This window comes from Stegodyphus dumicola, chromosome 9 (assembly GCF_044657685.1).
Source record: "Stegodyphus dumicola isolate Sdum_Otavi_A_Nest chromosome 9, ASM4465768v1".
Classification (NCBI taxonomy): domain Eukaryota; kingdom Metazoa; phylum Arthropoda; class Arachnida; order Araneae; family Eresidae; genus Stegodyphus; species Stegodyphus dumicola.
The window spans coordinates 164,118,590-164,139,774 of record NC_140776.1 but is presented as its reverse complement, the minus strand read 5'-3'; the positions used below and the strand labels follow the sequence as shown (position 1 = coordinate 164,139,774).

At 35.9% G+C, this 21,185-nt stretch overlaps 1 long non-coding RNA gene across 1 annotated transcript; it reads left to right on the top strand.

The window, feature by feature from the left end:
* The first annotated feature begins 6,237 nt into the window (after positions 1-6,237).
* LOC118200318 (uncharacterized) lies at positions 6,238-16,497 on the top strand. The gene is made up of 2 exons (XR_004760071.2): positions 6,238-6,798; positions 16,338-16,497. It is a non-coding gene; the product is annotated as an uncharacterized LOC118200318 (long non-coding RNA).
* The last annotated feature ends 4,688 nt before the right edge of the window (positions 16,498-21,185 follow it).

Below are 21,185 nucleotides of genomic sequence, written 5' to 3'. Positions count from 1 at the left end.
AAATTCTTTCTTCTAATTAATTTCATATTAAATAAGCATATTTTGCATATTACGAAGAGTACTAAATATATCAGATCCATAAATCACATTTTTTACTTCCTTGTACGAAGTAAAAAGAAAGTATTGTAATCGCGAAAAATTTCAGGCATCATATTTCAACGAAAATATCCATTTTGACCGCTATCGAATGCAAATTAACGATGTTTTTGCGTGATATCTGCACGTAAGGACGGAATAAAAGACTCGTTTCCTCCAAAAAAATTTTAAAACTGCTTTAAAATGAATTCTGAAGAGAATTTTTCGTGGCGTTTGTACGAACGTATTACGTACGTATGTATCTCCCATAACTCAAAAACGAGCAGCTTCAGAACGTTGAAATTTTGTATATAGGATTGCTATAACATGTAGATGTGTACCTCGTATTTTGGTTTCAATCGGCCGCACCAAACGTATATAAATATATTTATATATATATCCACTCTGTTACCCGGCTCAGTAATCTCAGTTTCTTTACTCTTATATGTTTGTAAATTGTACATTTTTTGCTTTAATAAATGATTGTATTGTGTTGTTTTTATCTTCCGGTTAAGGTTTTTATGCCTTTAGTAAATCTTTATGCAATATTTTTAGAATTATCAACAATTTTAAAGTTGTCTAAGTGCCGCTAAGCCTTTTTCTTATGGCGGCCATTGATGTTTACATTTGAAACAGGAGACTAGTGGATTTGTTGCCAATCTAGGGAAACTTAGCTTCGCAACAACAAAGATAACGCATTCATTTATTATTGCAAATTAAATCATGCTTAATTCTTTCTGGAATTTTTTCGAGGAAATAAGTGTTTAAGATTTACTTCGTAATTTTTAATACAGATATTTTGAGTTTTTATGTAGTTTTGCCTTGTCGCGAAGTGAGAACTGAATTAATTAAATGAGAAATACTCAATCGTCTGTGAAAAATTGTTTCTTTTTTGTTTTGTTTGCTTAATTTCTTTTATACATCATTCTAGCTTTATTATAGTATTTGAATAGAACATGTGGCAACGATTAGATAATTCTATTCTTTAAATGATATAAATTTTGTGCATTGTGAGTTATAATATGAACGAAATATATAACTGTTATATAATTATTGGATTATATAACAATTAACATAGTTTCCGTTATATAATTATTATATAAGTTAACTGCTGTATAATTATTAATACTGTTAAGTGAATCTAGTGCCAGAGTGTCGCTATGGTAAACAAATTCTAGAGTGAATTTTAAAGAATGCAATTATTCTATTGTGGTTTATGCTCTGTCGGCGAAGTAGATTTAATTCAATCCAATAAGTTTAAATGAAATGCAAGAAAAAATGCGTAAAATTTAATATTCCGTACAAGGAAGTGTTGTGTAGACATCAGATTTTTTTCTTATTGTACATATACATTCATGTTTTACAATTTCAAACGGAGATTAGACGTTACAAATTATATTTTGCAAATTCTGAATATTTATGAAGAAGGCGAAGGCTAAAGCAGTAAGAAAGTTATATTAGCACATTCTGCTTACTTTGCACCATTAATTGTCTTGCTGCTCATTAGTTTCGTATTAACGAAACATATTTTGCGAAGATATTTAATATGTTAGACACAAAATAACGTGTTGTACATTGTAAATACATATTCATATCTGTATGTTGTTAAATTCTTGCCACTGATTGATTCCGTATTAAAGAAATACATTTTGAATATTTTAAATGTTATATAATATATTATATTTGCAGTCTTCATAGCACGGAAGTAAATGTAAAACATAAAAAAGCATGACAAACATAAAATTCGCTAAAATAGATTTCATTAAGATAAGTAAATAATAGGACCGAAAGTCTCGTAAAATACTGGATGTTTTCAGATTCTATTTACGTGAAATTTCAAAGGTTTGCAAACTGGTTTTTATATATTACTTAATATCTAGCAAATTCCACATTTTTAAAATAAACTCAAATTCTTGGTAAGTAGGAGGTATTGCATTAGGTGCTAGGAGTCGGAGAATTAGAGAACTGAAGTTAAGAAAGATTTTGTAAATGGCATAAGTTAAAAACTTAAAAAACTTTGAAAGTTTTTTAAAACTTTGTAAATTATCACAATTTGTGCTAAGAAAATTGAAGACAACGTGTAGTTTCGAATATTTTTGTTTTCTAAAAGTTTGTAAGAATTAAGCCTGGAAATTCTCCTGTGCAGGGTTCTTGAAGTGTAATTGCGAATTATGCTCACATTCAAATAAATAATTATATATGGTTCTAGAGTATCCATAAATATAGTTATTGCTGAAATATTGCCAACACATGAGGAGTGGTTCATATCCCGATTGTTAACGGGATTAACGTTACACGTTAAAAATGGTCTACGTCCCGACTCCCTACGCTAGAGTTGCTCTCGATGTCCTTGCTCACTAGAGCGGATACTTTTTTTTTTTTTTTTACTTATTACGTGCTTCGCCCATAGGCACACGGAAAGAGAGGGATGCCACGTAAAGGTCTTTTTAAGGGAAACTGACTCGTATACGCGTTACACATGGGGAAAAACGCGAAAACGCCCATGCAGCCAGCTCGTTCTGCTGGACTCGAACCCCAGATCGAACTACCAGTGTTCAGCGGCTTTTACAGCTCGGCCGCTGGGGTTGGGATAAAATGATACCTTCTACATCTTTATGCTCAACTCCGGTAAATACCTGAATGCCTTAGGTGCTCTTTTTATAAATTTATTTTTAGGTATGTTATCAGGTTTTTGTAGTTAATAAATATCAGAATATCTTTTGAATTCTGCAGCGTATTTTGTTAATGAATCGGCTTTTTAATTAAATTCCAGTATATGTAGGGATCTAAGTTAGACTGGGTTCATAATTTGAAGAAAATTGTAATAACTGTTTGCAGATTTTGGAAACCAGACCAGCCTGAAAATTACCATTTATTGCTTTTAGACTTGATTCTTTGTCTGCTGGGATTGAAAAAGTCATTAGAATTTTTTTTTGTTTTTTTTTTTGAATGAGATGGGGAAAATCTAGTGAAGTAGTCTGTAAAGTTGTCCCTTGACTTCCTTTAGGTGTGGGATCCGAGTGAGTACATCATCAATTAAGACCCCAAAATATTTCATATTTCTAATTATGTTTACCATTTTGCTATGAAAATTGATACAAAATGTTTGTAGATGGCTTTTGCTTGGGCAGCTCATAACACCTTATGCTTTTGAGCTGGCAATGGTTAGTTTATGATCACTGGCTCATTTGGCCTTCTTGTGATTGCTTTTTACGTTCTAGTTTCATGGGAGCTGCTATTGTGTCCCTTAACAACTAGCAAAATGTCATTGGTGTAAGCCACTATTTCCATGTTAAGGTCTGCATTGGACACGTTAAGCGCTAGCAGCAGACTCAAACAAGATCCTTGGGGTCAGGCCTTTATTGATAGATCGTGAATGAACACTTGCATGCCTTATAGCTTTCACGAACAAGCCTTGTCATATCACCTGTCAAACTATATAATGATTATGCAGCTTAAGTGTGATGCTGGCTGTGGAAAAATACAATTAAGCCCTCTGTTGGGGAAAGAGAGAAAAAAAAAAAAAAAAAAAAAAAAACGGAATTACTTTCCGAACAACCCAATAGAATGTACTAGGATCAAATATAATCGAAACTATCATTTGCAGAGAATTGCTGAAGTAAAAGCGTGGTCAAGTTTTTAAATTACCTAAATAGATACATTCATATTACGAAAGGATTTATGAATTATTTTATAAATGAAAAACAATTTAAGAAACTAGAACATTTCTCTAAATGATAAATATATGTAGAATAATGATTTTGTTACCTTGGCAGGAAAAAATGATTTGTTTGAAACTTAAAGCTGAAATTTAAAACCATTTTGAAGCTCATTTTGCCCAAAAGAAATACATTTACAATCCGTCTCTTTAAAATTCACAAAATACCCTTTGTATTCCATTAATTTAATACAAAAGAAAGAAATTTTATTAAAAAACATTATTCTCTATCGGTGCAGAAGTGGAAAACTAACACACAAAATTCCTTAAAATTTAGGATTTTATATTAAGTTAACCTATTCTTATATTGGTTCCTAAGGCCTTTGATGAATAATTTACAATCATTGTAGCGCCATTAGCAAAGCCAACGCTGAAAATGTTACGTTAGTGTGTGTGTGTAATTATGGCAAAGCCTCGAGGGCTATCTGCCTAAGGGGAGGGATGCCTTCGTGTAGGACTTTCTAAGGGAAACTGGCTCGTATACACGTTACACATGGGGGAAAACCACGAAAACGCCCATGCAGCCAGCCCGTTCGCGGGTTAAGAACCTCGGACCGAACTACCAATGTTCAGCGACTTTACCGCTCGTCCGCTGGTGATGTTACGTTAGAAAAAAGCATTCGATATGACTATTAAGACCACCAGTGGCCGAACGGTAAAGTCCCTGAACACTGGTAGTTCGGTACGAGTTTCGAAATCCGCAAATGGGCTGGCTGCAGGGACGTTTTCGTGGTTTTACGCATGTGTAGCATGTTGATACGAGCCAGTTTCCCTTAGAAAGTCCTCCACAAAGGTATCCTTTCCTTCCTTGTAATTCCTCAGGGCAGAACATGTAAATAATAATAATGATATGACTGTTAAGTATTATTTGCATCATTTTTGTCGGACATTCATTCGTATGTTGTATTTGTACAGAAATTTCATGTCCAAAGGGAATCTATAACCAATAATCATGTGGAATTGAAAATTAGGAGCCCGTCTTTGAGTTAGGACAAAAATCAATATTCTGCTCTTCCGAAAAAATATTGAATATCGAAACGTGACGCTGAAAAAATAGTCTTCCGCTTCTTGAGTTTAGGAATTTAAATTATGGAAAGCACTCGAGTTATACCTATTTAAGGGGAGGGACGCCTTCGTAGAGAACTTTTTAAGGAAAATTGGTTCATATTCATATTACATTCATATTATCATTTACTTCTACGAAAGCTTTCACGCACCTAGCGGAGATTTGGACTAAAGTTGAATCTAAAACGTAACATATATTTTAAATTAAATATTAATATCATCATGCACTTGAATTAAATTTTAACACACAAAAAGCCTGAAAGATTTCAGGTTTTATACTACGTTTTGTGTGTTACCTTTATTTATTAAATCGTGTTCTTCGCGCTGAAACCATAAAATTCAATTCAGCAGCAGTATCACAAAATGATTTTAAAAGAGCATATCTTTAGAATTTTCGTTACACATTCTCTCGGCGCTGAAGATAAACATGTCTTTATCTTCCCGTACAGCACTGGCATTGCTCGCTTTGAAATAGTTGTGTTTGTTAATAAAAAAGTCGTTAAAGTTTTACAAACTATGAAATAGATAATAGAACAAATTCCAAATTTGGGCTTCCAAATGGTCCATATTCGAGTGGAGGACAATGTTATTCAAAATTTGATGTCTTTTCGTAAAGTTGGATTTTTCACAGCGCCAGAAACATACGCACAAGCATGCAGATTCTTCATTATTTAATTTCCTTAAATATAATGCAGGGCTCTAATGTTTGGTGGCAACCATTTGAAAGATGAAACGCTGTTTATAGTGAACCAACGCAAAATGGCAAAACGAAATTAATAGCCCTTCTGGGCAATTTGTTCTTTGGGCTAAAATTGAGTCGAATTAATTAAAATGAGAATGTATTGAGTGGAGGAAAGTCATAAAAGAAAGCAATTAATTTAAATAATGAACGAAATCAAGTAAATTTATTGTTTAGAATTTTATGTAAATTTCCAAAAAGAAGGGGGAAGAAGAAGTAAAGGAAAAAGCACTATTACTGTATGATTTGAACTTTACTATTATAGCCATACATGCCATGATTGGGCTACAAGAAGTAGATTTATAATGAGCTGTTTAATTATGATACACCAAATGAATAGCAAGGTTATTTGGACTAACGTTTAGTTTTATCAGATTTTGTAAATACAGGTTGTATAAATAAAAAGGTGAAACGTGTTTGTCTAGCTGTAAAAGAAGGGGAAAAAGTAGTTCCTGTAATGAATAAGCATACATCATTATCAGGCTAAATAGTTTGAACTAGGCAAATCGACGTCAAAATCTCATTTGTTTTCAGAAATGAGTACGTATGTTGAAGGAAATTACACAGCTGAAAAACAGTGCCAAAAAAAAAAAGTATTTTTCAATTTCATATCACAAAATGAGCGTATATGTAACAGAACCAAAGTTTTCAAACATGTGTCACGTAAAAATTATTTGAGATGATACAAGCTTCTGAAAATTTTATATTTTTATTTAATAATTAGGTAATTAGGGGTTTCATATTTTCAGGTAATACTGGATAAATAAAAAAACTCCTTTACGCTGCGCAGTAATACGTAATGTAAAATTACTTTACCCGATTGCATGAAAGAAAGTAAAGCGAACAGAGGTCCGGCAGACGCCGTTGGGTTCCAACAGATGGAACATAAGCATACTGCGCTGGTGCCTAGACCAAAATGTTCCAAATTATTGGATCGAATGTGGATCAGCATAATCTCCAGGTCTATTACCCTTGTCTTCAAAAAGTCATCATATCAGTACACTTGGATAGCTAGACTGTCATTCTGGAGATTTGCCAAAAAATTGATGCCAAAATGACGAAACTTCCAACAGCCAACAATTCAAAGAGGTATTTTGTGCGGCGTTTCAAGAAATCACTCACGATACATGGTTACAGATGAGCAAGTGGATGTGGAAACACATTAATGGAGAGTCACAAAGTTATTTTGGAATCGTAGCAGGTAAGTAATTTAAACGGACGTTTCGCCCATCCTGCACAGCTGCAGTTCCTTAAAGTGTTAATGTTATAATTCCCATAATGTGCTCGCTTTTGAAAATACTAAGACAAAAAAATAATATAAAACTTGAAAGGTTTCAGATTTTAAATTACGCCCAAAGGGGCGTTTCATAACATTTTGTGTGTTACCTATATTTATTAAATATCATGTTCTTCGCACTTAAACCATAATGTTCAGTTCAACAGGAATGTCGCAAAATAGTTTTAAATTAAGCATACCTTTAGAATTTTCGATACACAGTTCCGCGCGATGGAGATAAAAACTTATTTTCTGTACAACGGCGCCATTACTCGCTTTGAAATCCTTGAGTTTGTTGATCAAAAGTTTTACAAAATATGAAATCGACAATAAAACAAATTCCAAATTTCAAATTCGCAGGAGCATTACGTTATTCAAAATTGGATGGCTCTAGGTATCTTTGTTTTATTACAATGCGAGACACATACATACATTTATGCACATTGTTCATTATTTAATTTCTTTAAATATAACACAAAGCTCTAATATTTGGTGGCAACAATTTGAAAAGTGAAAAAACGCTTCTAGTGAATTAACGCAAAATGACAAAATGAAATTAGTCCTTCTGAGCAAATTTCCCCTTTAGACTAAAAGGATTTAAATTTCCCCTTTAGACTCGGACGTGGACAGCACATGACTTCCTTGTGCGGCTTATTAAATTACACATATTTTTTGCAGCAATTTATTCAAACTTATTTAATCGAATTACGCTAGTTTAATTAGACAATCTCTCAAGGCAAATTGAAAATGACATCAAAGATTGCAAATTTTGAAGTTATACATTTCAATCAAATTTTATCGTACGGGAGACAAATTTCTAATTTTATTTTTTCATAAGGAATATGAAACTTTCTAAAATGCGAGTATAGAATTGCATTAAAATTTAATTTCGCTGTTTGTCGAAAAACTACATTTATTTCAAAAATTTGATATTGCCGAAACTTGAATATTTTCGTCATTTATTGCACTTAAGTAATAGGAAATATATGACCACGACCAACGATTGCGAAAATAGAGGAAGGGTAAAGAGGTGTATATATAGAGTATATATAGATATATTCCCTTTCATATAACCAGGTTAAGTAATTTCATTTTATACATTATTACACAGCGTAAAGGAGCTTTTTTTATCCTGTATTACTTAAAAATATGAAAATCCTAATTATCTAATTATTCATTAAAAATATAAAATTTTAAAAAGCTTGTACCATCTTAAATAATTTTTATGTGACACAAGTTTGAAAACTTTCGTTCCGTTACATATAGGTTCATAAATTTTGTGATGAAATCAAAAGATACATTTTTTGTTCGTCTTTTCCAGCTGTATAATTTTCTCCACTCATTTCTGAAAACAAATGATATATATATATATGTTGGGTTCTACCGATTGTAATAAAAAGAGATGCACAATTAGATGTACTACAGTCCAATATACGAAATTTCAACGTTCTACGATTGATCGTTTTTGAGTTATGCGAAATATATACGTACATTCATACGTACTTATGTACGTACTTCCGCAGACGTGCCGAAAAAGATACTTTTAAATTCACTTTACAATCCATTACTTTAAATACATTTTACAATCCATTGTGGAGAAAAAGAAAACTGTTATTCTACCTGTACGTACAAGGGTTAAGCAAAAAATCGTCCAACTGGTTTCGGCAACGGTCAAAATGGATATTTCGGTTGAAATATGATACCAGAAATTTTTTCGCGATTACACTACTTCGTTTACTTCGCGCAAGTAAAAATGAATATTCATGGCTTTGTTGCCACACATGGATAACTTAATTTTTGAAAAATACTAGAAATTATTGTCTACCAAAGAAATTATAGCGACAAGAGCCTGCTCAAAGTTTAGCAGAAATCTGGATTTGGAAAAAAGGGGGATAAAATAATTTATAAGCTTTTCCTTGAAAATATATACAGCTACGACGAATCCGAACATTAATATTGTATTTTAGTAGAAATCTTATCGATATTTTTGATATTAAATCTCTGCTATAGGAAACAAAACTTACAGAAACCGTGTGCTGCAGGATTGAAACTACTATGTGGATATCACTGGTAAAAAAGGAAGGATAGTTTTATCGGTAAACTAAAAAATTGTGGTGTGTCGGTAGGTAACAAAAACCTATTATGCATTATACAAGTGACAATATAGAATATTATGCATATACTGAAGTGACAATATAGGATAGCAATATGCAAATATACAGATGACAGTAGTATCGCGTAGAAAATGTATAAATGCGAAGTGCTTTGGCAGGGCTTTTATTTGTGTTCAAGTTATTCATGTGAAGAGGCTTTGACGAGATTATGGCCGCACGACGAGAATTAACAGACCTTGAACGCGGAATGGTAGTTGGAGCTAGACGCATGGGTCATTCCATTTCGGATATCGTTAGAGAATAACAACATTCCGAGATCCACAGTGTCAAGAGTGTGCCGAGAGTATCTAATTTCAGCCATAACATCCCATCATGGACAGCGCAGTGGCCGACCACCTGCACTTAACGACCGAGACTAGCGACGTCTGCGTAGAGTTGTCAATGTTCACAGACAAGCAACACTGCGTCAAATAACCGCAGAAATCAATGTGGGACGTACGAGGGACGTGTCCGATAGGACAGTGCGGCGAAATTTGTCTTCCTTGGGCTATGCCAGCAAAAGACCGACTCTAGTGCCTTTACTGACAGCACGACATCGCCTGCAGCGACTCTCGTGGGCTCGTGAGCATATCGGTTGATCCCTAAACGAATGGAAAACCGTGGCTTGGTCAGATGAGTCACGATTTCAGTTGGTAAGAGCTGATGGTGGGGTTCGAGTGTGGAGCAGACTCCACGAAGCCATGGACCCAAGTTGTTAACGAGGCACTGTTCAAGCTGGTGGTGGTTCCATAATGGTTTGGGCTGTTTTTACATGGCATGGACTCGGTCCTCTGGTGAAACTGAACCGATCATTGACTGGAAATGGATACCTTCAGCTACTTGGAGATCACTTACAGCCATTCATGGACTTCACGTACTCAAAAAACGATGGGATTTTTATGGATGACAATGCGCCATGTCAACGGGCCACAATTGTTCGCGATTGGTTTGAAGAACATTCTGGAAAATTCCAGCGAATGATCTGGCCACCTAGATCGCCCAACATGAATCCCATCGAACGTTTATGGGACATCATCGAGAGGTCAGTTCGTGCCCAAAACCCTGCACCGTCAACACTTTCACAATTATGGACGTCTATAGAGGCAGCATGGCTCAATATTCCTGCAGGGGACTTCCAGCGACTTGTTGAGTCCATGCCACGTCGAGTTGCTGCACTTCGCCGGGCAAAAGGAGGACCGACAAAATATTAGGAGGCATCCCATGACTTTTGTCACTTCAGTGCATATATGTACTAGAAGTTCTTCGAAAGGGCCAACACTTGTGATATTCTGTATCATTTCAGCCTGTTCCACTATGAAATCATTAATGAGAATAGGTATACTTTACGCCCGTTTGCTGCTTTCCTCCTAAACAAGAATCAAAATTTTCCCACATAATTTTGTTAATGAATTTGCATCTTATATTTTTTTGGCATGTAAGAATGACGTCTAGGGTCTTCTACATAGGTATCTTTTTCTCAAGTGTTAGACGGAATATTCGAGTGTTTTCTTCTTCCCACATGTAAACACGTCGAGAATTCCTCTGTAAAGCAAAGCCGGACACATTAGCGAAGGTAATAGACATCTGCTGATTTTCAGATCAGTTTACAAGACTACGTGTTCAATTCAAACTTTCCAGCCATTGGCGCGCAATGGCGGTCACCTAACAAACAAACATTTTTCATGCAGACTTCTTCGCACTGTGATGGTTGATACTGTCCTTGCTGTAAGTCTGTTCCCTAGAATCTTATGGGTTAAAGCTCATGTAGGCATCCAAGGAAATGACGAAGCTGACGCATTTAGTTCTCATCTATGGTCGAAATCATACCTAAAACTTTAACTTAACAATATAAAACTAAACATGGCAATATGAGGAAACATACCTAAAATTTTAACTTAACAATATAAAACTAAACATGTGGGAAAATGACTGGCAATGAGAAACAGGCAGAAGGCTATATACCCACAAGTATCTGAAAACTGTCTATAATCCAACCATCATATTAATTGCTTTTTCGCAAGACATGGCCCATTTCCCATATACTTTCATCAAAAAATATTTCAACAAGAAATTTATGTATATATGGGGAAATATGAGATCCAGAATATTATATTAGTATATGTTGCCTTATAAGTGCATCACACATTAGAATTCCTAATACAAACAAACTTCATAAAACATGCAATAAAAAATAAATATCTGCGCAAAAAATAGAAAAGACAATGATATACGTATTTGTCATCAAGAGGAGAAGAACACTTTTAATCAACCACTTCAATTTTATGGTTTTGTTAGGATTCGTTCATACAAATAGTATTTGATTTATTGAATTATTATCCGCTTATTATATTACTAGAAAGCCCGGCGGTCATACGAACTGACCGCTGTTCTAGACATTATAAATTGCAATTAAAATGATTTGTGCAAAGGTGTCTGCTAATTCAAACTGAATTACCCAGGGCAGGCGGCGAGGACGCCTCTTTGCTTACTGCCCCACGGGGTTTCCCCTTCTACTTGCTTAATTGCTTAAAGTAGAGTGCAATGAAGGAAGCCACTGGCGGTACATTTCTTAAGAGCCCATCTCTAGCTCAATAAATAAAGGTGATTTAAATAATAAAATATTAATTCACATGTCAAAGATCTCTTTGTACACAATATTTCTTGTATAGATCTTTCCATCATTTTTAAGCTCCCCTTGCAGACAACCATCCATTATTTCTAATTTTACGTCCGTTCTTTCAACAGCTCTTGAACAGGCAACATAAAGTTGACCGTGTCCAAATGCAGGCTCAGGTAAAAAAATGCCAACACTCTTAAGCGTTTGCCAGCGCTGTGCCGTGGCAACTTCACCCCATTGACTAGTACAGTTACGCAAGCAACCAATAAACTATCGGCGACTAACAGACACTTAAGCCGCATATAATAAAGATATTTATTTATTTCATTTGATTAGTTTTTCCATCGTTGCCGGTTTTTGCCGGTTGCATATTTCCGAATTTTTTTAAGAATTATTTAAGTTTTAAACTTTATGTCTTAATGAATTCAGAAACACACTGAATTATTTACTGCTTTCGTTGATCCCCCTCCCTTGTGACGATGCAGAAAAAGATATAAATTTATTTCTTTTTTGATTTTGGATTGTATTGCCCACTTTTCTTTCAGTTTGCCTCTGTGCTTCTGGTTTTTGCCTAGGTTTATTCCGAATCGAAGAAGGGATTATTTATTTTCGTTATATATACGTAAGTGTGTGTATTCTTATTAGAATTAGGAAAAATAGACTTTGGGCAGTTTAGGTTTTGTTAACTTCAATCGTTATTGTATTATTTCTTGATGTTACTTAAGGCACTGTTCATTGTTTCTCTTTGTTTAAAAAGTTTAAAATATACAGAAATTTAGAAAGATAATAATAAAAGCTTGTATGTTGTTCGCTTACGCCACAAAAAAAAAAAAAAAAAAAAAAAAAAAAAAAAAAAAAACTATTACGTTACTAGCGTATCACGGACTCTTAAGAGACTACTAAAGATATTCTAAAGTATTTTTCATTTAATTAACTTAAATTACTTATGTAAATAACATGTCATTTTCCTTTAATAAGCCTAGCTTAACTACATAAACATATTTTCCTAATTCTATAAATTATTTTGTTGCCACTTCTAAGAAACTAAACTAACAAAAATTATTAGTGGCCAAACGACATTAAATAAAAAATTAAAGGAAAGTAAGTAATGTTATTCCTTTATTAATTTAAGTAAAACATTACTCATGTAAATAACATGTCATACTTCTTTAATAAGCCTAACTTAACGACATAAACATATTTTCTAATTCTTTTAAATTATTTTTTTGCCACTTCTAAGAAACTAAACTAGCAAAAATTATTAGTGGCCAAACGACATTAAATAAAAAATCTGATGTGTACACCACATGACATCCTTGTATTGGAATATTAAATTGGAATATTAAATTATACGCATTTTTTCTTGCATTTCATTTAAACTTATTGGATTGAATTAAATCTACTTCGCCGACAGCGCATAAACCACAATAGAATAAATGCATTCTTTAAAATTCACTCTAGAATTTGTTTACCATAGCGACACTCTGGCACTAGATTCACTTAACAGTATTAATAATTATACAGCAGTTAACTTATATAATAATTATATAACGGAAACTAAGTTAACTGTTATATAATCCAATAATTATATAACAGTTAACTTATATATTTCGTTCATATTATAACTCATAATGCACAAAATTTATATCATGTAAAGAATAGAATTATTTAACCGTTGCCACATGTTCTATTCAAATACTATAATAATGATGTATAAAAGAAATTAAGCAAACAAAACAAAAAAGAAACAGTTTTTTACAGACGATTGAGTATTTCTCACTTAATTAATTCAGTTCTCACTTCGCCAGAAGGCAAAAATACATAATAACTCAAAATATCTATATTAAAAATTACGAAGTAAATCTCAAACACTTATTTCCTCGAAAAAATTCTAGAAAGAATTAAGCATGATTTAATTGGCAATAATAAATGAATGCGTTATCTTTGTTGTTGCGAAGCTAAGTTTTTCTAGATTGGCAACAAATCCACTAGTCTCCTGTTTCAAATGTAAACGTCAACGGCCGCCATTAAAAAAGGCTTAGCGGCAATTAAACAACTTTAAAATTGCTGTTAATTCTAAAAATTTTGCACACAGATTTACTAAAGACATAAAATCCTTAACTTAAATTTTTACTCCCCAGATGGCGCCAGTGACACAATATCTCCTAATTCTGCCTGTTGAACATTTCTTTAATTCTAGAGTGTTACCAATGAATTCTTTTCACTTTTACTTCAGGGTTGCTTGACACCGAGTGGGTTGCTGTTATACGTGTTCTTCAGATTTTTGATTTCTCACAACGTGACTAAACGAGTTGAACAATACAGTATCAAATTTTGTCAGAAGTTTAGCGATTATCAAAGTGAAACAATTCGTAAGATTCAGCTAGTGTTTGGAGCCGATGCTAAGGGGTAACAAAAATTAAGGAGTAGTTCAACCGATTGAAAAATGGCCCCACATCAGTAGAGAGTAACCAACGTTCTAAGAGGCCGCAAACAGCTAGGATGCAGTTCTTGTTGAGAGGGAGGTAAAACAGGTGAAGAGAGATCGTCGTTTGACTGTATGAGAAATTGCCGAAGAAGCGCTACAAAAAGGCCAGACAGGAGCTAAGCTAGGTGATACTAACTGTACACTGGGGTGCAAAAATTAAGGACGAAGTCGAAAAATTAGCATATCCACTAAACGAAGAGGCAGAGCGGACAGAAAGACCAATCAGGAGATTAAGTAAGGTGATATGCGGTAGCACATACGCAGATATGCAGGTAGAAGTAATGGGGGGGGGAGTGTCTGAGTAGTATAAAGCATGTTGTCGGTGTAAGATCAGTATTTCTTGCAAAGAGATTGCACGCCGTATAGCAGTTAAAATCACACCGAGTTGCTGCCTCAGCGAGAAATGGCGAATAATCAATCTGTTAGACGACATCTGGATGCTTTTACCCGAGGTCGAATCATTGGGAAGTTGGAGGAAGGCCGCAGTGTGACAAGTGTGGCTGCAGAGTTCGGAATTGCTCACAACATTGTTTCACGACTTTGGAGACAATTTCAAACTACAGGAACAGCTATCCGGGGGTTTAGTAGTGGTCGTCCACGAGGAACCACACCCGCAGATGACCGGTATATTGCCTTACAGGCCAGAAAAAAGAGGCGGCAGACAGCGGGAGAAATCGCTAGACACAGGCGACTGGACGACCGATATCCCGTTTTACCGTGGCCAGAAGACTGCACGATGGTGGTCTGTTTGCACGACGCCCTGTACGGTGTGTACCTCTAACGGCTGCCCATCGGAGAAGGCGTTCTCTGTGGTGCCGGGAACACCGGAATTGGAGAGACAATGAATGGGGACGAGTACTCTTTACAGATGAGAGCAGATTCAGTCTGAGTAGCGATTCTCATCGCACACTCATCTGGAGAGAGCGGGGAAGCCGCAGTCATCCCTCGAACATCATTGAAAGGGACAGGTATGGAGGTGGCGGTGTTCTCGTTTGGGGAGGCATCGTGCTTGGTAGTCGTACAGACTTCACATCTTCGACTCAGGTTCAGTCAACGAGATCCGTTATTGTAACGAGATTCTTCTTCCATATGTGCGTCTTTTTAGAGGCGCTATGGGTCCGCAGTTCCTTTTTATGGACGACAATGCACCATGTCATCGCACAGTAGCTGCCGAACAGCTATTAGAGAGTGAGGATATTGAACGTATCGATTGGCCGGCACGATCTCCGGATCTCAATCCCATCGAGCATGTATGGGATTTTCTAGGCAGACGCTTGGCAGCTCGTACCTTAAAACCAGTAACGATTCCGGATCTTCGATTGGCGCTGCAAGACGAATGGGCAGCAATACCTCAACAACTCATTGACACCCTCATTCTCAGCATGGGCAGACGCTGTGAAACCTGCCTAGCAGTCAGGGGAGATCATATCCCCTATTAAAGACCGGATGTTTCTTGCTGGACACCCATCACAGGGATGTTTCGGGCTTCAGTTGCACTGCGCTCCATGCTACGTTTTCAATAAAGCTTCTTTTTATCCCTCTGATTTCTCTTTTAGTAAGTGTTGCTTACATTACTCATGTCCTTACGTATTGGGGATCTTACGGTATTAAATGTGTTGATTTGGAAAGCTTTTGTACAAAGTTATATTGAAAAAACCGTCTCGTCCTTAATTTTTGCACACCAGTGTATGTGTGGAACTGGTGTAGCTTTCCGCTGACTCCGTGATGCAGTTCGGCTCAAATGAGAAGACCTGGACGCGAAAAACTCTTAGCTGCATCATGACAATGCTCCAGTCTATTCGTTACAGTCCATCCAGACTTTCTTGGCGAAATATGGGACTTTAATCTTTCACACACCTCCTTACTCTTCAAATATGGTTCCTGGTTCTGATTTTTTTTCCGAAATTGAAGAAGACATCGAAAGAATCCCGTTTTGAGATTAGAGAAGACATAATGCAGAACGTTACGGTGGAGATGAATGTTATTCCAAAGAAACCTTCCAGAAGTGTTTTCGGCAGTGAGAGGATCATTGGGTAAAGTATGTAGAGACGCTAGGGGTCTATTTTGAAAAGGATTAGGGTCCCAATCACGTTACATTAAGTAATTTAATTTTTTCCGGCAAAAGATCGAATACTTTTTACACAGCCCTCGTATATTTAGTTCTCCTTTATGCATATATGCACACATTTTTCTCTTTTTTTTGCAGGTGAGGAAACATCTAAGCATGACTCTAAGAAAAGTAACTAAAACTACATAACAGAAGAAAAAATAGAGGAAACTTCAAAGCTGATATTCCTCCAATTACAACTCAACATCAATTTTCAGTCTGTATAAATAATTGTAGTAATAAAAGCAAAACTTTATTATGGAAGTTTTACAATACATATTCACAAATTTATCAAAATGTCGGCTTTAATTCACATTTATTTTATAAATGGAGTAATGTATAATAGTCCATATTGTAATTAATTAAATTTATATTTCACTATTAAAATAATACCATTGTTAGTGCTCACAATATAAATATACTGCTCAATAATTAAATAAAATAATATTCATTGCTATATATATATATATATATATTGCATGAATGTCTTCCTTTGGATATTTTAGATTGGGAGATTTCTGTGCCATGGAGTCTTATTAAGCATTAGTAGTGATTTTTTACAGTAATGCTTGATAAAAACAATTGATGCATTATTTTACGTAATAAAAATTTCAAAGCATTATTTTGATTATAAAAATTCATACAGTAAAACAACTGAGACGAATTCTATTGTAAATACTAACATGACAAAATCATAAATTGCAGATCATTTAATGTAACCAGCATGCTGTTTATGCATGCAACATTTTTACAACTAAAATTAAAGTTGCAAAGCAAATATTAAGAAATTCAGTAATGAACTGAAGAATAATATGCTTTTTCAAAATGAAAACTGCGAAGCGTAAAATATAAATACCTTCCTAAAAGCTTATTCAAAGAAACAACTAATATAGACTCCTGCTAAAACATAAGCAACAAATGCAAAACACAGAATTAAACAAAAGCTATTTAATGGATATGCATGAAACGATTCCAAGAGGTTGGTGTGGCGTTACTAGACCACGTAGCAAACAATAAAGCAAAGGCATCGGAAAACGCATGTATTACGACCATCACATTCCAAAAGACCAAAGAAGGTGCAGTGCAGAGTATGCAGAATATCATGCTAATAACGGGTACGATACCTTCTAGCTGAAATGCATACTTGACAACGGTGAGGCATTTAAGCTGGCAATAGTATCGTTGATTGCTTTGTGGCAGTAGTACCCATTGCTTTAGTAAGGCATGCTTGGAGCTCGTGGAGGGTGACTGGTGGCACATTGTGACCTGCTATCCGTTTTCCTGTGGAAGGTGACTGGCGACCCATTGCGACCTCCTATCCGTTTTCCTGTGGAGGGTGGCTGGCTATCCGTTTTCCTGCCATTGTGACCTGCTATCCGTTTTCCTGCGGAGGGTGACTGGCGACCCATTGCGACCTGCTATCCGTTTTCCTGTGGAGGGTAACTGGCGACCCACTTCGACCTGCTATCCGTTTTTCTGTGGAGGGTGACTGGCTATCCATTGTGACCTGCTAATCCGTTTTCCTAACACGTCCCACACATACTCTATGGGATTCAGGTCCGGTGCTCTATCAGGCCACGGCAGATATGGAATTGTTTCACTTTCCAGATAACTGCGCTCCATTCGAGCGGTGGGTGTTATCGTCCAGAAATATCGCGTCGGTACCCATTGCAGAAATAAGGAACAGAAAGAAGAATGTGCAGAATTTTGTCGCGGTATTGCATAGCAGAAACGGAACCACATGAAATCACTTAGAGGTCGGCGCGGCCGTTCGTTTCTATCCCAGCCCATATAAGCTTGCCTTCTCCTATGTAATGTTCCTTTCGATGATGTTTGGCGCCTGATAGCCTGTCTTTGGTTCTCCCATATCACTTCACTTCGCGAATAGTTCTGAATGTTAAGCAGAGAGTCATCCGTGAAGAGAACGGGGCTTCACTGCTCTGGTGTCCGACTGCAATGTTCATGGACTTAATTCAACAATGGTCTGACATCCGATGGCGACAAAGGAACACTGAGCACAGGTCGTCGGGCGTACAATTTACCTTTATGCAGACGACGCGATACAGTTTGGCGGAACATAGCCGTCCTGCATCAGCAGAGAGATGCGACGCTAACTGTCGTGCTGTTACAAATCTATGGCGTCTTGGACATAACAACAGAAACGATCGTATGTCGTTATTGTAATCCTCCGGCGTCCAGATCTATGTCTTGATCCCTTTGGTAACATTCCACAGCCTACTGAACCCTAGAGGGAGCACCGTCTCGTTGCAAATGTAATCAGCATAGTTGGCGTTGGCGTTCAGCTAGGGTAACAAACAGGTTTCCAACATGCTTAGAAATGAGTCACCGATCACAGGTTCTTCCTCGAAGAAATATAGGCCGTTCATTTTCTCGCGGGACACCGCACAGTAAAACGTACACGAAACTCACGCTGCACTGAAAACCACCGATCTGGATACATAAAAGCGAACCACACAGAAAGCCTTTTCCTGTAGCGACGACATCTTGAAAACTGAAGTTGCGTCTGCGCAGTAAGCCTGACAAGGAAACAGCAGGTAGCATGGAGATCAGAAACATGAAGAATTGCCAGTGCTTACGGTGTAAATTTTACCACGGATAGGTAAAACATCGCTTTATTATTTAAATCTTTTAATTATTAATTTTTTAAACCGCACGTTTCATTTATAAACACCCTGTATATATAATATATATAAAATACAATATATGTATATGAAATATTTTAATTTTGAATTTTGATAATTGCGCTTAATTTACATACGCTCTCAGAATTTAAATGATATTGTAGATTAGTTTGCAGAAATAAGTAATCATTTATTTGTAATTAAATTTCATTTAAAATTTAATTAACTTTAAGTTTCCTTATTACGAATAGAGAATGTTTGTTAAATTCAAATTTCATTCCTTGCAGCAATGGCGCAAGAGAATTATTTAAATTTGTAAATTTAATTTAACTATATTCTTTTGAAACAATATATATATATAAGTGTGTGTGTTCGACGAAAAATTGATATATATGTATATATATACAGGGTGTCCTAAAATAGACTGACGGCTTTCAAAAACTTATAACAAGAAAACTGTTAAGGTTGAAAAAAATCAATTCTTGGAGCAACTCATGTGACCGGCATAAATATTTACTCCAAAAGTTCCTGGTTTTAGATCACACGATGTCACGGGTGATTAGACCAGAGCATTTTCAATGGGGGAAAAAAATCGTGCAAAGTTTCAACATATCGTGGCAGCAACAGCATAAATATGATGTACTAATACAGTGGAAAGTCTATTTAAAATTGAGTAAATATCTATCTCGCTAAACTGACGAAATATCGCCAAGCTGGCGATATTTTTGACGACCAATTTTTGTCGCAAAATCTGGCGAGAAATCACCTTTGGGTGCGGTCCCTGTATAACAAGGGCATTGTAATTGGACAACTGTAATTCATGCTATATTTGTATATATTTAGCTGTAACCGTATCCGGCCCTCATACGCATTTCAGTAATTCGAGAAATTACTAGAATTTTCTCGGCGGCCGGGAGAAAACTATATAAGACCGCAGAGAACATCAGTTTCTGGGTGGTAGTTGTTCGTTCAGTACTGAATTCGGAGTATTGAAATATTCGTAAGAGCTTTGCCTTTTAGATGCCCTTTGCATTGCGTTGTATTTAACGTTCTCAGTAATTTGAAATGTTATTTCTGATTGCACATTGTGATACTGTAAAGAGTTGTACGAGTATTTTTGTGGAACGTTTCAGAACTGTAAAGTGTTTTGGTAAAAAAAAAACAATTATCAAGATATCATGAATTCCGTGAGCCTTGAATCTCTTACGAGCCCGTACGCACGCAACAGTATGAATCTCATTTGCACAACCACTTTGGCCCTTGAGCGTCCATCAGCGGCCGAGCGGTAAAATAGCTGAACAGCAGTATTTTGGTCGGGGTTCGAATTCCGGCTGCATGGACATTTTTATGGTTTTCCCCATGTGTAACGTGTGCATGATCCAGTTCCCTCAGGAAGTCCTCCAGGAAGTCATCCGTCCCCTTACGCAGACTTGCCATTTTCAAATAAACCAAACTAAACTGGGCCTTCAACAACGATGACACAGCTCCGTAGATTGCAACATCAGTGAAGCAGCTGTTGAACATCCTTTTCGGAAAGTGTTCATTGTCAACCGTCATTTCTCAGCAGCCTGGCTGCGAATTTAGTCGACCCTTGCGACTTTTGGCTTTGGGAGCATTTTAAAAGGGCTGTGCACTTGGCTGATTTGAGAGCACGCATTTCGCATCACATCCAGCACATCACCACTGATACACTCGATATTTGGCGCAACATTACGCTTTCAAGTCATAGTAGAATATTATAAGTTGGACAACATGCTGAATATTTCTTGCGTTAGTCGCAGGTGTTAACATAATTTTCTTTCTGAGATGGTCGTATGAATTCTTAAATCATGTACTGCTAATTAAATTGCCCTTTTCCCCTAGCTGAATGCTGTAGCCTTTTGGTCATTAACATTCGTGTGTTTGAAGCGTATTAAGTTATAAATGCATTTTGAAAGTATTTTATTTTCCTTTTGTTTCGATTTTCCAAACAAATTCCATTTATGCATCTTCAGGTCAAATTTGAAGTCTGACCAGTGGCTCTTAAAGAATCTGAAAATTGGAACTTAAATTACAAAAATATAGACTGAAGATTATGTAATATAAGAAAATGTTTACAATATACTTTGGAAATTTGTTTCCTTTTTGAAATTTGTTATGCAGATTTATTCCATGTTTCGTGATGTCAGCGAGTTGTATAAATATTCGTCGCCAAGGAAATCAATAGTCGCCATCAGTTGCAACACTTGCGAAATGCTTGCTGCGTTAGGATCGATGATTTTAAAGTTTCGGCCGCACTCAATATTGGGCAATGTTGACCCTTTAC